This window comes from Malaya genurostris, chromosome 3, assembly GCF_030247185.1.
Source record: "Malaya genurostris strain Urasoe2022 chromosome 3, Malgen_1.1, whole genome shotgun sequence".
NCBI classification, from domain to species: Eukaryota; Metazoa; Arthropoda; class Insecta; order Diptera; family Culicidae; genus Malaya; species Malaya genurostris.
The window spans coordinates 77246675-77264620 of record NC_080572.1 but is presented as its reverse complement, the minus strand read 5'-3'; the positions used below and the strand labels follow the sequence as shown (position 1 = coordinate 77264620).

Here is a 17946-nt window from a genome sequence, read left to right as displayed (position 1 = left end):
TTCTATATGAGAAAGGCAAAATTGAGAGAGCAGGACTTTTTTTACCTTTCTCATTGCCTTTCTCATATAGATAAGGATTAATATGCGTGTGTATGTTACATTTTTTTTTGCACTACAGTTCAGTTTCACATCTCATCCAAGTCAGTAGATAAACCAAAACCGCTAACGTTCGGGACAGAAGAAACCAAGTACAGTATTGTGTAGTGAACAATAGAAAGATCTCGAAATGAGTGAACCAAATGAACAAAAGCTACCGCCGGTACGAAAGAATACAATTATTGTTGACTTCAGACAGTGCGAAATTCGACCTTCGATACGAGAACTTGAAGGTTTGCTTAAGGAGCAAATGCATCTTGACATTAAACGTGTGCATTTACTTCAATGCAATAAGACCAATAATGTAGTTTATATCCAGTTCTATAAAGAGTTGGATGCAATTCAATTCGCTAAAGACAATAATAATGTGCACTATGTGGAGCATGAAAATATCAAGTACAACATTCCAGTATATATGGAATATAGTGCAATAGAAGTGCGTGTGCATGATCTTCCCTCAAGCGTCATCGATCCTTATATTCGCGCAACTGTGTCCCAATACGGAGAGATTCTCTCTATCGAAAAAGAAAAGCGGAAGAATTTTTCCCCGGTATTCTAAATGGCGTACGTTTGTTACGCATGCGCTTGAGGAGGCCTATACCTTCTTATGTGACATTCGGTCAGGATACAAGAATACCGTGCAAATCACTTGTTACCTATGACAATCAGATGGTCACATGTCAATATTGCCAAAAAGCTGTTCACTACGGGAAGCCATGTGATAAACCGGACAAGGAGACATCTTAAAAAAAAGGGGAAACGCACGTATACATCGAAAAACGGGGTCAGCTCGACTACTATTCCGTGATTTTATCTGTACATATGTTGTCGGGGAGCTGTGGTTAGTTTTGAATAGTATTTAGAATGAAGTGTTTCAAAAAAAAACACGGAACTGATCATAAAATCTGTTTTACGGAATGAAGGAAACTATTTATTTTGCATGGACGGAGAAACCCATCCTCCAAAAAAACAGATTTTTCAAAGGGCCGAATGTATTTTGCTATTCATTCTCATCGAATCGTCTTTACTCGAAACTGTGAATTGCTCAAAAATCAAGTCCAATAAAAGGTTACAGGAAATATTTTTTTACTTTAGAAATATAAGCACTGAAACAAAGTTGCTTTTTTCAAAAAATTGAAAACTAGCCGAAAACAAAATCTGAATGTTGCACGCAATATTTTTTAATTAAGTCTGTTAATAAAACCAACAAGCCAAGCAAAGCCATGGTATAACATTTATGTTGGGGAATTCGACCTTATGTTTCTCCCGACTTTGTAGTCGATTCATGGCGTACAGGTGCTACGATTCTTCCGACACTAAGAATTCTTATAGGTCGATTCTCGAACGTACGACCTACATTAAAGCGAATAAGCAGGTCCTAGGGATGGAGTTTTATGTCGACACGTTCCGCTAGGATGTTCCGTTAGGATTCGTCTTTTTTCTTGTGACGAAAGACTTCAAAAACATTCATTGCCTCAAAGCATTATATTGTGCTTTGGTTCGTTCTACACTAGAATATGCAGCTGTGGTTTGGTCACCCAACTATCAAAACGACATTCAACGCATAGAAAATATTCAACATAAATTTATTCGTTTTGCGCTTCGCCAACTACCATGGAGAGATCCCCTAAATCTTCCGAGTTACCAAGATCGGTGCAAGCTCATAGATCTCGATCTACGTTTGCTAGATTTTGATATTCGTCGTCGTTGTCTTCGAACTCATCTTTTCCTACGCATTCCTGCCGCCAGAACCAACTATGGCCACAACGAGTCATTTGCAAGTATGTGCCGAGTGTTCAATCGCTGTTCAAGTCAGTTCGACTTTTATCTAACTCGTGATACAATTGGGAAATTGTTTTGTCGAACACTATCTCTTTAGAAGTTTATTGTTAGTTCTAAGTACTTAGCTATGTAGTAATAATAGTTAATAATATGAAATGTATCATTCGGATATTCTGTAATCCGTTGGTACAAAAGATGAGGAGGTTTTATGCCTACTGGAGATATAGTGATAGATTGATAATAACTTATCTTCAGTGGGCTTTTCCCTGCTCTAGAAATAAAATAAATAAAATAAATAAATAAATAAAATAAAAGTTCCGGAAGCAGAAAGTCGACAAATTCGCCTGGAAGTGCTTGATGTAACGTCAGGCGACCTGTAAACAAGCCGTAAAATAAGACCGGCACCATCAACGGCCTAATACATATAGAAGAATGCTTCCAGAAGTGCCGGATTTGGCATCGTGTCATTAGGCAGAATTTGTGATGGAGTGGTACGAATCGTACGATGTTGGTTTTTGTGCCAAACGAGGTAAATCTATCAAACTCGCCTGAACAGTGCCCAATAGAAAAAAAAAACTGGTTGACTATGAATGCGGACGAAAGTGTTGCACAAGATTTTATGAGTAGTGGTAATTTGTAGGTGTAAACATTTAGCCTAGAAGAGGAGGTTGAATAAACCAATTCATTTATCCCTGCGATTTTCAAAAAATTCAGACTGTTCCAGTGGGTACGCTAGTTTTCAATAAACATTTTCCAAAAACACAGTTCAAAGCAGATCCCATATCGGAAGAAACCAATTGAGAATTTCTTCAGCTGGTGGTAAGGAAATCTCAAAGAATGAGATGAAAATTAATTCACATACCTTATGATAAAAAAAGAACCGGAATTTTATTAAAAAACGCAAAACTTAAATTTTTAATAAATTTCTTTATTATCGCCTTCAAAGTACTCTCCTCCTGCGGCAATACAAGCATGCCAACGCTTGATCCAATTTTCCATACAAGTTTTATAGGCCGCCGAAGGTATGGCCTTTAGTTCACGCAGTGAATTCTCTTTTATGGTCTCTATGGTCTCAAAACGCGTTCCCCGCAATGGCAATTTGAGTCTGGGGAAGAGGAAAAAGTCACACGGGGCCATATCTGGAGAGTACGGTGCTTGGTTGATGATATTGGTTGAGTTTTTGGCCAAAAACTGTGACACAACCAACGCTGTGTGAGTCAGCGCATTATCGTGGTTTCAGCTTTTTTGGCACCAGCCGAGAAGCGACGGGTTTCAAACCCAAAACATCAGTTAAAATGTGTTCGGCTGATCCATAAGAGATGCCCAACAACACAGCAATCTCTCTAATCGGTACAGAACGATTTTGCAACACGATTTTCTTCGCCGATTCAATGTTTTCTTCAGTAACAGATGTTGTTGGGCGGCCAGGGATCTCATCATGATCCAAGCTTCTACGACCACCTTTGAAGCGTTTATACCACTCGTATGCCTGTGTTTTTCCTAGACACGATTCACCAAAGGCCTTTTCTAACATTTTGATCTTTTCGGAACACTTAAATCCATTTGCAATACAAAATTTGATGCACGCACGTTGTTCTAAATTTTCATTATAAAAATTAAAATCGCCACACGAAAATTTTTCAACTTCTCTGTATAGCTGCCAAACAAAAACTAATCGTACGATATGCGTCAAAATTTTTTCAGAATGTGTATAAAAGTGTTGCCAACGTTGAGAGAAAAAAAGTTTACCGATTGGACAAGCGCGGGAATTTTAAAATGAAAATTCCGGTTCTTTTTTGATCATGAGGTAATATGAATTAAGGGAAGTTTCCTGCTTGGAGGTTCATGTTAATGTTCATATTGCGCAACATAAACGTATTAATGAGCCGAAGACGAAACATAAAAATAGGTGAAACTGTGCTTGTGAACTTGTGAGGTACACGCCATTTACCCTAACGAAAAATAACATGTCCCACTGTGAGCAATCATATCTCAGGAATTACTCGATATATTTACATCAAATGGACACTGTAACAGTCTCGAATATCTGCATACAGTTAGAATCATAGTTTGTTTTAATTGGCTATGGTTGCGTTAGATTACTTTTATACACATTTTTCTCGGAACGCGAAAAATTCCAGACTATTACAAAGTTCAACCTTTCAAGGTTAAATGTTCATGTTGGATTCATGAAATCAAGTTTCCGGCAGAAATGGTTTTGGCTAGTATCACGAAAGAAAATTGCCTGAAAGTCAGTTTTGCTCTGAAATAGCCGACCAACATTCCGAGATTGGTCGAGTTATACCGAACCCCCATATAGAGACTGTTGATGCCCTGTGGATATAAATCAATGATCAACACACGCACACGGGGCGTGCATGAAAACAAAACAAAACAAAGAGAAATATTCAAACCAAAACAAAAAGAAAATGGTTTCGAAAAACTTTCTTTAATGAGATCTTACCTTTTTTACAACACCGCTCACTCGTCGACCGGCTCAAAGATTCAACACTTTCCTCCGTTTTTTTTTTATTTCTTAATGTGAAGTCACACGATGGCTTCGCGTTGAAACGCTGCCGATTATTATTCCTTGGGCACAAGCGACCACTTTTTTTGAATTTTTAAAACTTTTTTTTTCTTGTTTTCGTCTTCTCAGTGTATAATTTCTGTTCGGTTGCGGCTCCTTTCTGGTGTGTGGTCGCTTCTCCTCGGACACACGGCTATTTCTTCTCTCGTCACACAATATAGGTCACAAAAACGCACACTGATTTCAATTCAACTTCCAAATACACATTTGTCATGCAGCCGCCTAGGGCATTATTTTTCACTTCTTCTTTCCAATATTTATTTGAAAAAATAAAATAAAATAAAACAAAACGGAACCTGCTCCGTTCCGACGAGTAGCCGTGAATTTGATTTATTTTCAGCTTCGAATGGAGCTTGATGTGTACACATAAACAATCATCGAATTAGTACAATTAACACGTTTTTGTTCGCAGAAAACAAAAATTGCGCGATCAAATTCCCAACGGGCGAAATGTATCACTTCCAGTTAGTGCTTTTCAGACGATGACGGAAATCATTCAACTCGCGTTGAGAAATCACATTCAATTGCAGTGATTGCGACGCTATCAGAGACACATACAACAATTATTATGCACTCTTCCGTTACCGCCGAGGGTAGAGCCATATACAAAACAATCACTTGTTATCACTGTTTGGTTTTATTCAACTTTCCGTCTGACTTGTGCACACTTTCTTTTCTGCTATTCTCCACAATCCAACTATCTGAAACCAGAGATACTCCTCGCAACGTTGTCGTCCTCGTCACCGTCGCCGCAAAAGGTAAGTCAAAACACGGCACCTGCTCTCTTCGGTTGCACAACAATACCACTCTGTCGGCACTAACTTCTGACTCTCAGTCACTACGACGAGGATCACTCCTGTGCGGCTTCACTCGTCAGCATCTTCGGGAACATCACAGATTGATCGGAGCGAAATTGCGTCCCTTATCACAATAACAAGGCTTATGGATCCGGCAAAAGAGTATCATCCAAATTCCCACACATAAAACCATACCAAAACGACTGCTAACAGTAACAAACATGTACTTCACGCGATCGGAATACGACTGAAATGGATGTTAGAAGATGGAAAGCAGCATGCTGGCTGGCTTGAGAGTACGTTGAGTATTACGTTTTGCGGTGAAAGAGGTGAGCATCCGCAATAGGAACTCGGAGAGCGTCACCGTCGCAATCGTAATAGAACTCCTACTGGAGTTGAGTGCCACCGAGCGTCGATAAAGGATGTGGAGTTGTGGATCGACCACTCATAACAGTTCGCGCGTGTCGGAATGAGAGAGAAACCCCGGGTAATAAGAGACTGGTCGCCTGGTCGGTTTTCGGTGAGTGGTAAGCGGAATGGAGGCAGTGTTGGCAAATAAGACAATAAATGAAAATCTTGAGAGGTTGTATCGTTCACGAATGTTTTTAGAAGATAATTTTATGACATGAATTGGCAATCTAACGTCAATTTTACCTGACGTGCCATCTCAGTTTCATTTTTTAAACCTTTATTAGGAAGACAATTGAATTTTACACAGGCTTTTTTGGAGACCTCATATTAGTTCAATTATATTGTAGAATTTCAGGATATGCTACACGAACTGTGGGGTTGAAAATGAATTTTCTTCTATTTCGTGTAACCATTTTTGATTTTATAATATCCGGAATTTGATTCGGTTCGGTTGAGATTATTTGGAGCGCTAGTAGAATTTATCAAAAGACGGCAAAAAACTATTTCTCAATTTTCATTGTTTATCACTCCTAATACCAAGCCTAAAAATGTTACACGGAGCACCAAGGCTGAAAAAAAGTTGGAACGGTAACTTTGAGCTATTATAGCTCAGTTATTACTTGACAAATTTCGATTTTGAAAATTTGATTTTTCCCATTCCAAGTCTTTTTTCAAGCTCAAAATATGCCCTATCTGAATTCATGCGGCACCTGCATCGCGAATCGGATATTGAGAATTTCAACTTTATCGAGTCATAACTGTATTGTTAGTCACCCAATTTTCGAAATTTGTGTAACATTGGAAAGGTACTACTTTCAGAAATAAAATGCACTGAAAAAAAAACGAAAAATAGGGTTGTCTACCCAAAGTTATAATGAAAACTGTAGATAGATGACCTCAGAAAAGGTGAGATTTTTTACAATGTTCGTAAATATCTCGAAATTCAAAGCGATGACCTATATATTTTTACACATCATTCGATTGCTAGGGATTCCAGCTACAATTTTCGCCCAACAATCATTTTTGCACTATCAAAAGAAAACCTTAAAAAATCGATGAGTTTTTAAATATATTTGAATTTCTCGTTTTTTTTCACATGTTTGTATATAACTCACAAATTAGAGCGATGACATGTGCATTTTTCTGCTCCAGAATATTGCAATCATTGCCAGAAACAATGTATTGATGAACAAAATTATATATCCGTTCAAAGAATCTCAAGAAATTTGGTACAAATACAGAGAATTTCTATTATTGGAAAAATTTGGCCAAACAAAATAAAATCAAAACTTTTAAAATTTATGACATATATTTTTTTATAATTTTAGTTGGAAATGTATTATGAGCAAAACTTATACAGGGTGATTTTTTAAGAGCTTGAGAACTTTTTTAAACAATAAAACGCATGAAATTTGCAAAATCTCATCGGTTCTTTATTTTAAACGTTAGATTGGTACATGACATTTACTTTTTGAAGATAATTTCATTTAAATGTTGACCGCGGCTGCGTCTTAGGTGGTCCATTTGGAAAGTCCGCTTTTTTATCGACAAATTTTGTTTAGCGATGAGGCTCATTTCTGGTTGAATGGCTACGTAAATAAGCAAAATTGCCGCATTTGGAGTGAAGAGCAACCAGAAGCCGTTCAAGAACTGCCCATGCATCCCGAAAAATGCACTGTTTGGTGTGGTTTGTACGCTGGTGGAATCATTGGACCGTATTTTTTCAAAGATGCTGTTGGACGCAACGTTACAGTGAATGGCGATCGCTATCGTTCGATGCTAACAAACTTTTTGTTGCCAAAAATGGAAGAACTGAACTTGGTTGACATGTGGTTTCAACAAGATGGCGCTACATGCCACACAGCTCGCGATTCTATGGCCATTTTGAGGGAAAACTTCGGAGAACAATTCATCTCAAGAAATGGACCGGTAAGTTGGCCACCAAGATCATGCGATTTGACGCCTTTAGACTATTTTTTGTGGGGCTACGTCAAGTCTAAAGTCTACAGAAATAAGCCAGTAACTATTCCAGCTTTGGAAGACAACATTTCCGAAGAAATTCGGGCTATTCCGGCCGAAATGCTCGAAAAAGTTGCCCAAAATTGGACTTTCCGAATGGACCACCTAAGACGCAGCCGCGGTCAACATTTAAATGAAATTATCTTCAAAAAGTAAATGTCATGTACCAATCTAACGTTTAAAATAAAGAACCGATGAGATTTTGCAAATTTTATGCGTTTTATTGTTTAAAAAAGTTCTCAAGCTCTTAAAAAATCACCCTGTAGAATAACTGAAACTTGGATTGGAACGCAATTGATAACTACTAAAATTCTGATTTTGTTTTAGGTTTTCCGTAAAATCTCGAAAGAATCGGTAGAAGATCGGAAATTTCAAAATTTTCGATATATATTACGTTCCAACGATTCTGCAAATCAAAGTGAATGTACAATATTAAATAATATCAATGGCTTTGTACAATAAAAAATAGAACGTAAAATTATATGAAGGAAGAAGAATTACGCATTTAGCACAAAAAATCTCACGAAATTAAGTAAAACATTTTTCCTCCACCTAATGGTGTAATGATACCTTTCTTATATCTCTCTTATTCTCAAGGAAAAAGGTATTCTTCAAACAATTTTGTTTGATTTTTGAAAAACATGAAAGCTAGTGCAATCTTCAGAATGAAAAAGTTCTCAGATCGGTTAGGCCATCTTTCTCATTCTTATATTTTTACGTTCAATTCCTTATTGTATAAGGCCATTGGAATTACAAAATTTTTGTTTTATCACAAAACTTATTTTATTAGAAAAATTCAAATTCTACGTCTCTATGAAATATATGAAATCAACACGGATGGCAATTTTGAAATTTCCGATCTTCTACCGATTTTTTTTTAGATTCTACGGAAAACCTAAAACAAAATCAGAATTTTAGTAGTTATCAATTGCGTTTTTACAATATATATAATTATATATAATTATTTTTAGAGTTTAGGTATATTTACCAAAATTTTTAAGATTGTCAATGAAATAAAAGTTTCGGTTTTACCTTTTTTTATATATATAAAAAATAGGTATAGAATTCGCTCAAACTTTCGAAAATTTTTCCGAGGCCCGGAGGGCCGAATGACATATACCAATCGATTCAGCTCGACGAACTGAGCAAATGTCTGTGTGTGTGTGTGTGTGTGTGTGTGTGTATGTGTGTGTGTCTGTATGTGTGTTGTCAACTAAGAGGTCGAGATCTCAGAGATGGCTGGACCGATTTTGATCAAACTAGTCGCAAATGAAAGGTCTCCCCGTCACCCAAAACGCTATTGAATGGTTTTGAGATCGGATGTTTACTTTTTGAGTTATTCGAAGTTTTATGTCAAAATTTTCAGTTTCTGTCACAATTGACCTTGAAAACAGAATATGTTTTCAGACTTAGATTCCGCACGATAATACCTATTCAACAAGCCATAGATTGTTAAAATCCGTCTATTTTTAACGGAGATATCGAAATTTTTGTGTAAACGACTTTTCCCCCTATTCCAGCAGTAGGAATTTTGAGCGCTGTATTACAAAGCAATGCTTGGGAGCAACGGAAAACACGATTTCTGTTACATACAATTGTTTCTAAGTACCAGAAAGACTGTGTACAGCATCCTTTTTCATGACAATTTGCCTCGGACCGATTTTAGCACGGCTCGTTTTTGGCAACATAATCGTTCGAATATGACATATATAAACCAGATGATGGCAGATTTTTTTTAATTATATTGTTTTAAACTACTTACAGCAATAAATGCTGGAAGAACATAACATCCATATACCATTCGAATCAGTTCGTCGAGATCAGCAAATGCGTGTGTGACAAATAATTTCACTCAATTTTCTCTGAAAATTTCTTTTCTATAAATTCAGATTCATACGAAAATTCGTATGCTCCCAAACAAAGTTCCTGAATTATGTTTGGTTCCGACCTCTGGTTCCAGAACTACAGGATGATATATGAAACGAAATCAAAATTGTGTAACTCATTCTTCTCGTAGATGGCTGAACCGATCTAAGATTCAAATGAAATCTAAGAATCGTCTAGAAGCAAATGAAAAGTTTCATGATTCTTTATAACATCTTGCTCTTCAGTCAGATCCAACTTCCGGTTTCGGGGATACAGGGTGATTAGTATAAAAATATCTATTCCACATAAATTAATCAGGTTTATCGGGTTAGCAGATTTGGATAGTCGATAACAAAATTAACTTTTTTCAGTTTTAGTGGTATTCAGTTGTCGATTCAGAAGGCACCTAAAAATTTAATTCGTGCTATGATTTCTCAAAGATGTCTTCACTGATTTTCAAATATTTTGAAACAAATGTAAACTATACAGCTTCTCAGGTGCATTTATCTGAGTTCGGTCATACCGATTTTAGAATTCCGGTTCCAGTATAAAATCGTTTCTCAAAGCTCAATCGTTTTCTCAAAAAAGCCTAATCAAATTTCAGAAACAAAAATTCAAATTGAATTTAACTTATATACAAAATTAATTAATTTTATACATACATACAAAAATTAATGAATTTTATCCAATTAAGCTTCAAAGTTGTACTCAAAACTGTAATTTGTTCGTCATATGGCCATACGAATCGGTTTGGGTTATGCTGGTTCCTGAATACCGGCTCTGGAAGTACCTTAAATTACCGTAAACTCTAAAGTGGAACTTACATATCATGGCATGTTTAATCGATTATCACACTTCTAGATTTAAATTCGATTGTATTTGCAGTTTCGACATTACAGAGTAATGAGTGATTACAATCTCAAATTGTCGCTTAAAACGACGGTCATTAAAATAATATAATGAAAACTTAAACACCGAAGAATATTCATGCAGAAAACACATGCGGATTGATAAAAAAAGGTATCATCTCACTGCTAGGTGGATTAATCACGTTTTTTTTTGTAAATTTAGTTTATAATGAATTTCCAACTAAAAAAATAATAGAAATTCTCTGTGTTTGTACCAAATTTCTTGAGATTCTTTGAACGGATATAAAATTTTGTTCATCAATACATTGTTTCTGGTAATGATTTTCAATATTTTGGAGCAGAAAAATGTCCATGTCATCGCTTTAATTTTTGAGTTCTACACAAACATGTGGAAAAAATGAAAAATTAATATATATTTATAAATTCATCGATTTTTTAAGGTTTTCTTTTGATAGTGATAGCAATCGAATGATGTGTAAAAATATATAGGTCATCGCTTTGAAATTCGAGATATTCACGAACATTTTAAAAAGTCTCATCTTTTCTGATGTCATCTATCTACAGTTTTCATTATAACTTTGGGTAGAAAACCCTATTTTTCATTTTCTGTAGTGCATTTTATTTCTGGAAGTAGTACTTTTCCAATGATGAACAAATTTCGAAAATCGGTTGACTAACAACAAAGTTATGACTCGGTGGAGTTGAAGTGTTCAATATATTATATACGACGTTTATGCAAAAGGAAAGAACATAGGAAAAACTTGGAACGGGAAAAATCAAATTTTTATTGGTTTTCCTTTACCAATCGTCTCCTACAAAGTTTTTGAATCAATCTACGAACTTCACAAACTTTGAAGGAGTAAAATTTATTGAGATTCGTTGAAAAACAGCTGAGCTATGACAGCTCGAAGTAACCGTTCCTGATTTTTTTCAGGCTTGGTATTTGGATTGTTAAAACAAAATCTTGCAAAAATAACAGAAGTGGAAAATGAATTTTCTCACATTAAATTTAAATTGAGGGGCAAAGAAAGATCTTTCCAAAATACTCCGTTTATTATTTCTGATTTTTCGAAAATTTTGTTATACTGACCGATATCAGCAAATTAAAATCAACTTACCGGAATCTCGGTAAACAGAAACTAGACGAGCGAGATTCGGTGATTCGTCAAAGTAGCCATTCTTCCGTGCTAAACTGAGCAATGTGAAAAAGTGTATGTGCTCATATGTTTAATCTGCTGCAACTAAAATTTGAGTCCGAATATAGTGATATGTTTCGTAATATTAAAAATTAATTTGACCAATGTTTGGGTATTATTTGTAGCGAGAAATCTTCCAGAAAACCCTAGTGCACATGGAATAAGGAACCTCGTAACGCTAATCGACTGCATGAAATTATTAATAGGAGCAGTGTTGGAAAAATCATGATCAGAAAAGTTCATTTCATTGTCACTCGTGAAAAAAATAACAGTTCAAAAGATTTTCTAAAAAAAAACTGAAAAAATCACTTCCAAGATTCTCATTCATGAAACAAGCATCCACAAAACTCAGGACCTCGAAGTTCACAAGTGATTTTTTGTGTCAGCGTAACTTAATGATGAATTTTCACCCACAGAAATATCGCTAAAGAGATAATCGAAAGAAAGAAGAGTTTTCGATGATATTTCGATGCTTAACGCGTCAGTTCGACACCGAAGTGATTCGTGCAAGATTTCATTATTATATTTTCAGCAATAATAAAATTTCTACTGAATAAATTCGCAATTGAATTTCAACTGAGAAATAATGACTGCAATATTTTCGATGCACGTGGGGTGGTCACTATGAATAACACAAAACAACAATATGTTTTTTCCACATTCCACGGAAAGACCGAAATCTGCGTTTTGGCGAAAAAATTAGTTGGTTTTCTGATTCCAGTTAGTTCTTTTTGGAGAGAAATAAAGAAATCTTACTTCTGCTCATTTAGATTTTTTGATTTTCATTTTCTTAATAATAATAAAATATTTGTTGAAATGGCTATTTTTTTAGTTGAATTCACCAATTAAACGTGCTGTCATTTCTCAGCTGAGGAATTTCCATTCAAATAGTTATTTAGTTGAATTAGAGAAATAAAACGTTGTTTTCAACCATCATAAATTGTTGAATTTAGCTGCAATTTGCAGCAATATGGCGCACTGTCACTGAAAAAACGTTTACACCGTAATGACTACTAGCCACTAGATGGCACACTACTACTACTACGATGTTGTATTGGAGAAAAAGGCATGAACGAAACATTAAATTCTTTTTCAAAATTTTTCTTCTTAATCGCTGTTTTCTTCATTCGACTTCGCGAAATCCTAGGACAGGACCAGACAACTGGCTTCTTTTTCCAGAAAAATATTTCTCTTCTTATTCCGGTTGCTTACTGCTGTAAATAATAAATCGCCTCGCGATCACTGTTGCCAGTAGAGATAACTATTCATTCTGAAAACTTTCTCCCCTTATGACATGCAATTTTTTATCATTTGAAAACACTTAGACAAATGGTATATCGGTCAAAAATATAGCTCTGGATTCATTTTGATCAGATGTTTGTTTTGAAGAAAACGTTTAGTTGAAACAGCTTAATAATTTTTTTTCTAAAACACTCAATGTTGGGTAATTAATTCTTGCAGCTTTATTAACTAAGGTATTCAACATATTCTATTTGAGAAAAATAATAACATACGGAAGTATCCAAAGATTCGGTGCTATTCTCAACCAACATAATCAATATTCCCGTCCATATCACACTTCGTGATTTCAGGCTTTCTCTTTGTATCATCCAGTGATTGTTAAATGTACTCGTATTCTTTCCGCATTGACAGGACTTAAAAACAAATTGAACTTAAACCCTATTGAAATTAATAATTTTGAAAAGATGACCCGAAAAATAAAATATCCAATATCAAGCTACATTGTTACCGAAGATACTGACAACACTTTTTCTACCACCCTGCAGTAATATTGATTTCAACAACTTGTACTTGCTTATGTCAATTTCAACCAATCACGAGCTGGTCCGAAATTGGTCCTAAAAGTGGATTAACAATTGTCAGGTCCTGTCCTAGGCGAAATCGACTCTCTCACTGAAAACTTTGAGTACTCGGAAAACAAAAAACAAATACAAGTAGTACACCGGACGGCGCAGCCCGGAAGGTTGGAATATACAAAAAACATCATTTGACATATACAATTAGAGTGCAACATTCGAAACTCACTTCACTGTTCCACGTAAAAACATTATTACGCACAATCGCATCAAATGCGCACAAATTCTGAATAAATACACTTTCCACTAAGAGTTTACGTCATTTTTACATATCGGTTTAGAAATTTATATATGGATATATCGTAACACATGTGAAAAACATCAAAACAATTTGCAAGCAGTTTCAACAAGACTGTCCTTTTTAGCTTCTCATGAGTTTTTGGCTAATAAACTTATTAATAAAACCAATTTCATTTTTGTTTTCTTTGTGCTGTCCTTAAGCTATGATGGTGATAGATAAATAGACACATTTTCTGATTTTAATAACAAAATTAGTTGTCAATGAGAATTTCGTGCTGGATTGAAATATTGCTGGTTTGTGTCCAGGATATTCGACAACTAAAAACATTCTCAAAAATAAGAGTTTTTTTAGCAAAGTAAATTCTTAATTTTAACTAATTTCATAGTTATTTTAGAAATTTCGTTGTTAAAATCAACTAATTCAAAAACACTAATACGAATTTGGCGCAGAGCTAATTTCGGTCGTTCCGTGTAGCATCGATGTTTTCCGACAAAACAACTGACATACGTAACAACCCTCGTAACAACGTTTGGGAATATTTACTTAGTAGGTTGAAGAATAGAGTATAATTAAAAATTCAGCGATCTAATGTACCTTATTTCAATTTCATCCAAAGCATTTGTAAGCCGACAAAAATGTTTAGCGTGCTATTCTTACATCGTTTCTAGGAAAATGACATAATAACGTATTTTAAGCAAGGTGCCTCATGAGTTGTGTTTTATTTATGGTTAAGCCCACTGACACTAGTGGCGTGTTTCTTGAAGCTCAACGCAGCAAATTTCTAAGTCGACAGATTACAAACGAATGAATTTGACAGCATTTGATGTCAAAGTTGAACAAGGTAAATCTTTAGACGAAAAATTACGATACGACTTGAATAGCGACAACATTGTTCAACATGGTTTGTTTGCCCTATTGAAGGGACTCGCTCTCAGTGAGAAAATTCATCAACCCAAGAGAGTGAGTGCATGCTCATGTACTGAAGAGAAATATTCGGCGGACCGAAACATTCGCCGGTCTTTTTCCACACGATCGTCATGTTTATGCTAATTACGATTTTATTTGCGGGACCTGCGTCCCAAGCCGTGTCACTTTCAATATAAGTATTACTATTAGAATGGTTCCGTGGGAATCAGAGGTTTCCGGTTTACCGGCATTTCAGATCAGATACTTTGATGTATTTGCCGTATCCTTCCTGGCATCAGCATTATTAAAAAACTGTAGCCCCAGACACAGCTGCTGCGTTGGCGGCACTGCATCTCAAAGTGCGTCGGACAGTGCAGTGGTAGGTATGTTAATTAGTTGCATGCACTCCGCAAGAGATGCAATGTCTAGATCGAATCAACATGCGTTTCGCTTTTAGCGCACGGTCATGGCAATGTACGGCTTGTAGTAGTTCGTGACAGTTCGTTGTTTCGTTGAACAGGGGATGGCGGAAATGCCTTTCTTTCCCCGCCAACGAAGATGCTCATCATTTCCACTAATGAATACGATTGCTGTTCTCGATAGATGTGTGTTCGAATGATCTCAGTTCGAATGAGAAGTTTGATTGATGTTCAAGGCAGGACCCACCGTGGACACACCGTTCGAAACGGGGTAAGGAAAAGTGCGGGAGAACTGTTTACAGTAACTTCTAGTAAGCACTGGTTCTCGGTGGATGTCATTATCATTGCTATACTATTCGGTTTGAGCATGAGATGTTTGACGGGTTATTGATAGTAAATTTAAATGACATATTTTCCAAATGGTTTTTTAACTAAGCACGTCTTATTCCCGCTTTAAAATTTCCGTCTCGTTTGAAGGGTGGTATTCCACCCTGTGAGCAGTACGTGCGAGTGGGTGTGTGCTCGTTCCCAAGATATTAATCGAATTTCCACTTAAAATTGTGATGTATTGCCATCGCTCCGGAACAATTGTAACGATTGTACGGTTCTGCACTTGGAACGGGCGATTTGACCTCAATCTGCTAATTGAAAAATATTTTTCCGCACTTGATATCACATTAAATGCTCGGCCGACCCGCCAAATGTGACGGACGAGTTGGCGCTCTGCATTGGCGGCTCGCTAACGACGTTCAATCTGCAGAATGAATAATCGCTAGCAGATCTCGGAAGCGACTCGCTTGAAACAGGGCGGACATTCTGGTTCTCATTATATGATTGAAATCACCCTCGGTGGCGCGCGGTAGAGCAAAACGGCCGACGCCTGTTCGGCCATCGGAGCACGCGTTCGCATAAGCGGTTTCAGTAATTAAATTAAAACTCTTTCAAATTGTGCCCAGTTGCCCGCAGAAGACACGTGAGCACGGAATGATAGATATCGGTTTAGTTCCATGATCCTGCGGTGTTGTTTCTTTGTTCGAACTGAAGTCAGTTTTTGAGCATTTTTCTGCGATATAAAGCTTACTTCAGATAGAATTGGAACAAAGATAATTGCCTGTATTTTAGTTATTTATTATTGAATTCAAGATCTTTTTTAATACAAATGCAGCGTTTTCCTCATACTTTTAAGAAAAAATACGAATAAAATTATTCGTCATTGTTTCAAAGGAATTCTCCGATTTTTCCTGTAACACGGCTCATTAGGCGGCGTACACCTTCTTCGTCCATCGTTTTAGCTAACTTATTCCACCAGGTCGTCATCTGATTGATGTCTTTGATAACCTTTCCATTTGCCTTGAGTCTCCTCTTCATGATTGCCCAGTATTTCTCAATAGGGTGGAACTGGAAGCAGTGAGGTTTTTCGGAACAAACTGGACCCCTTTCTCTGCATACCATTCTTGAACGACTTTGCTGTAATGACAGCTTGCCAAATCTGGCCAAAACATTACGGGATGGTCGTGGGATCGAATGAACGGCGAAATTCGTTTTTGGAGACACTCTTTTTTGGTATAGTTCTGGTGTCATTTTCTAATTTGTAACGAAAACTTTCGTTTTTGGCCACAGATGCAAATGCCCTGCCAAATCATAAATTTTCTTGCAAATTTGTCTGCAAAAACAAATTAAAATTTGGCTGGAACATCCCCCGAGCCGTTGCCAAGTAAAATTTTTGACCTGGGATTCGCCCGAAGTCAGCCTAGGTTTTTATCGTCCATCAAAAGACACCCGTCGAACTTGGTCAGCACCTGGTCATATAGTTTCCGAGTACGAATTTTGACCACACTATTCTGTTTTATGGTCCGATTGGGTTGTTTGCTAGCTCGATCCGACTTGATTCCTTCCCGGAGTCGAGTTCTCCTCACGGTACTATGGGCAGCACCGAATTTTCTGGCCAAATCACGGTCCGACAGATTAGGATTCCTCTTAATCGTCTTCAAAATCTTACCACGCAGTTTCCGGTCGACAGTTCCATTCCGACGATTGGCTTGAGGCTTCAGAATCGTTCAGAATCAATGTTTCCTTATACCGTTTGATAACGCGCCATACTGTATTTCTGATTCATTCTGTAGCCTAGATGCAGACCACAATGGATTTTCCAAATAACTCTGCACAATTTTTTTCCCTTCTTTCGGCTTCCATGTTGATTGTTTACAAAGTACAGTCGATTTGCGGAATGTCAAAAATCATACGTGAAGCTGACAAAATTCCCGACACGTGGGCGCCAAGAACTTCCAAATCCGTCCACCAGAAGCGCCACAATATGAGCAAAAGTTTGTTCCAATTCTAAATGAAGCAAGCTTTATTTATTCAATTTCAAATGATACCACATCAGATAAACTGATTTTCACAAACATAGATTCAAATCAAAGGTCTTGTGGTTCCAAACAATATTCCAGAATTTTGCTTTGATCAGGCTTGCGGTTCCAGAGGAAAAAGAAGCAAAAAATGAAAATATGTGATTTTTACAAACTTAGATTCGAATGAATGTTATTATAGTCCCATTAAAAACTTCTAAATTTCTTCCGGATCCGACTTCCGGCTCCGAAATTATAGGGTAAAGCGTGTTAGAAATTTTCTACCATCACTTAGAGGGGCGAAACAAAATACATAAAAACTTTTCTAAACTGGTCTCAAAACTACTCCAATCGGTAGTCATTATCAGTAGAAGGCCAAATAAACTGATTCCGGTTATTTTTTGAAGAATCGAAGGAAATTTTTTTGAAAACTACCTCAGTATTACATATGATAGTATGATTCAAATGAGGAAGGCATAAATACACCACTAGATGGACTAAGATAGGTGTTACCTTTATTTATAAATATTAA

The 17946-nt window shown here is 36.5% G+C and overlaps 1 protein-coding gene across 1 annotated transcript in view; it reads right to left on the bottom strand.

Moving 5' to 3' along the window:
• The window catches only part of LOC131439412 (uncharacterized), a 287787-nt gene extending 282268 nt beyond the window's left edge, over positions 1–5519 (bottom strand). Inside the window, exon 1 of the mRNA XM_058610381.1 lies at positions 4343–5519. The gene's annotated coding sequence lies outside the window, so the exon portion shown is untranslated. The remainder of the gene's footprint in view (positions 1–4342) is intronic.
• Between the last annotated feature and the right edge of the window lie 12427 nt (positions 5520–17946).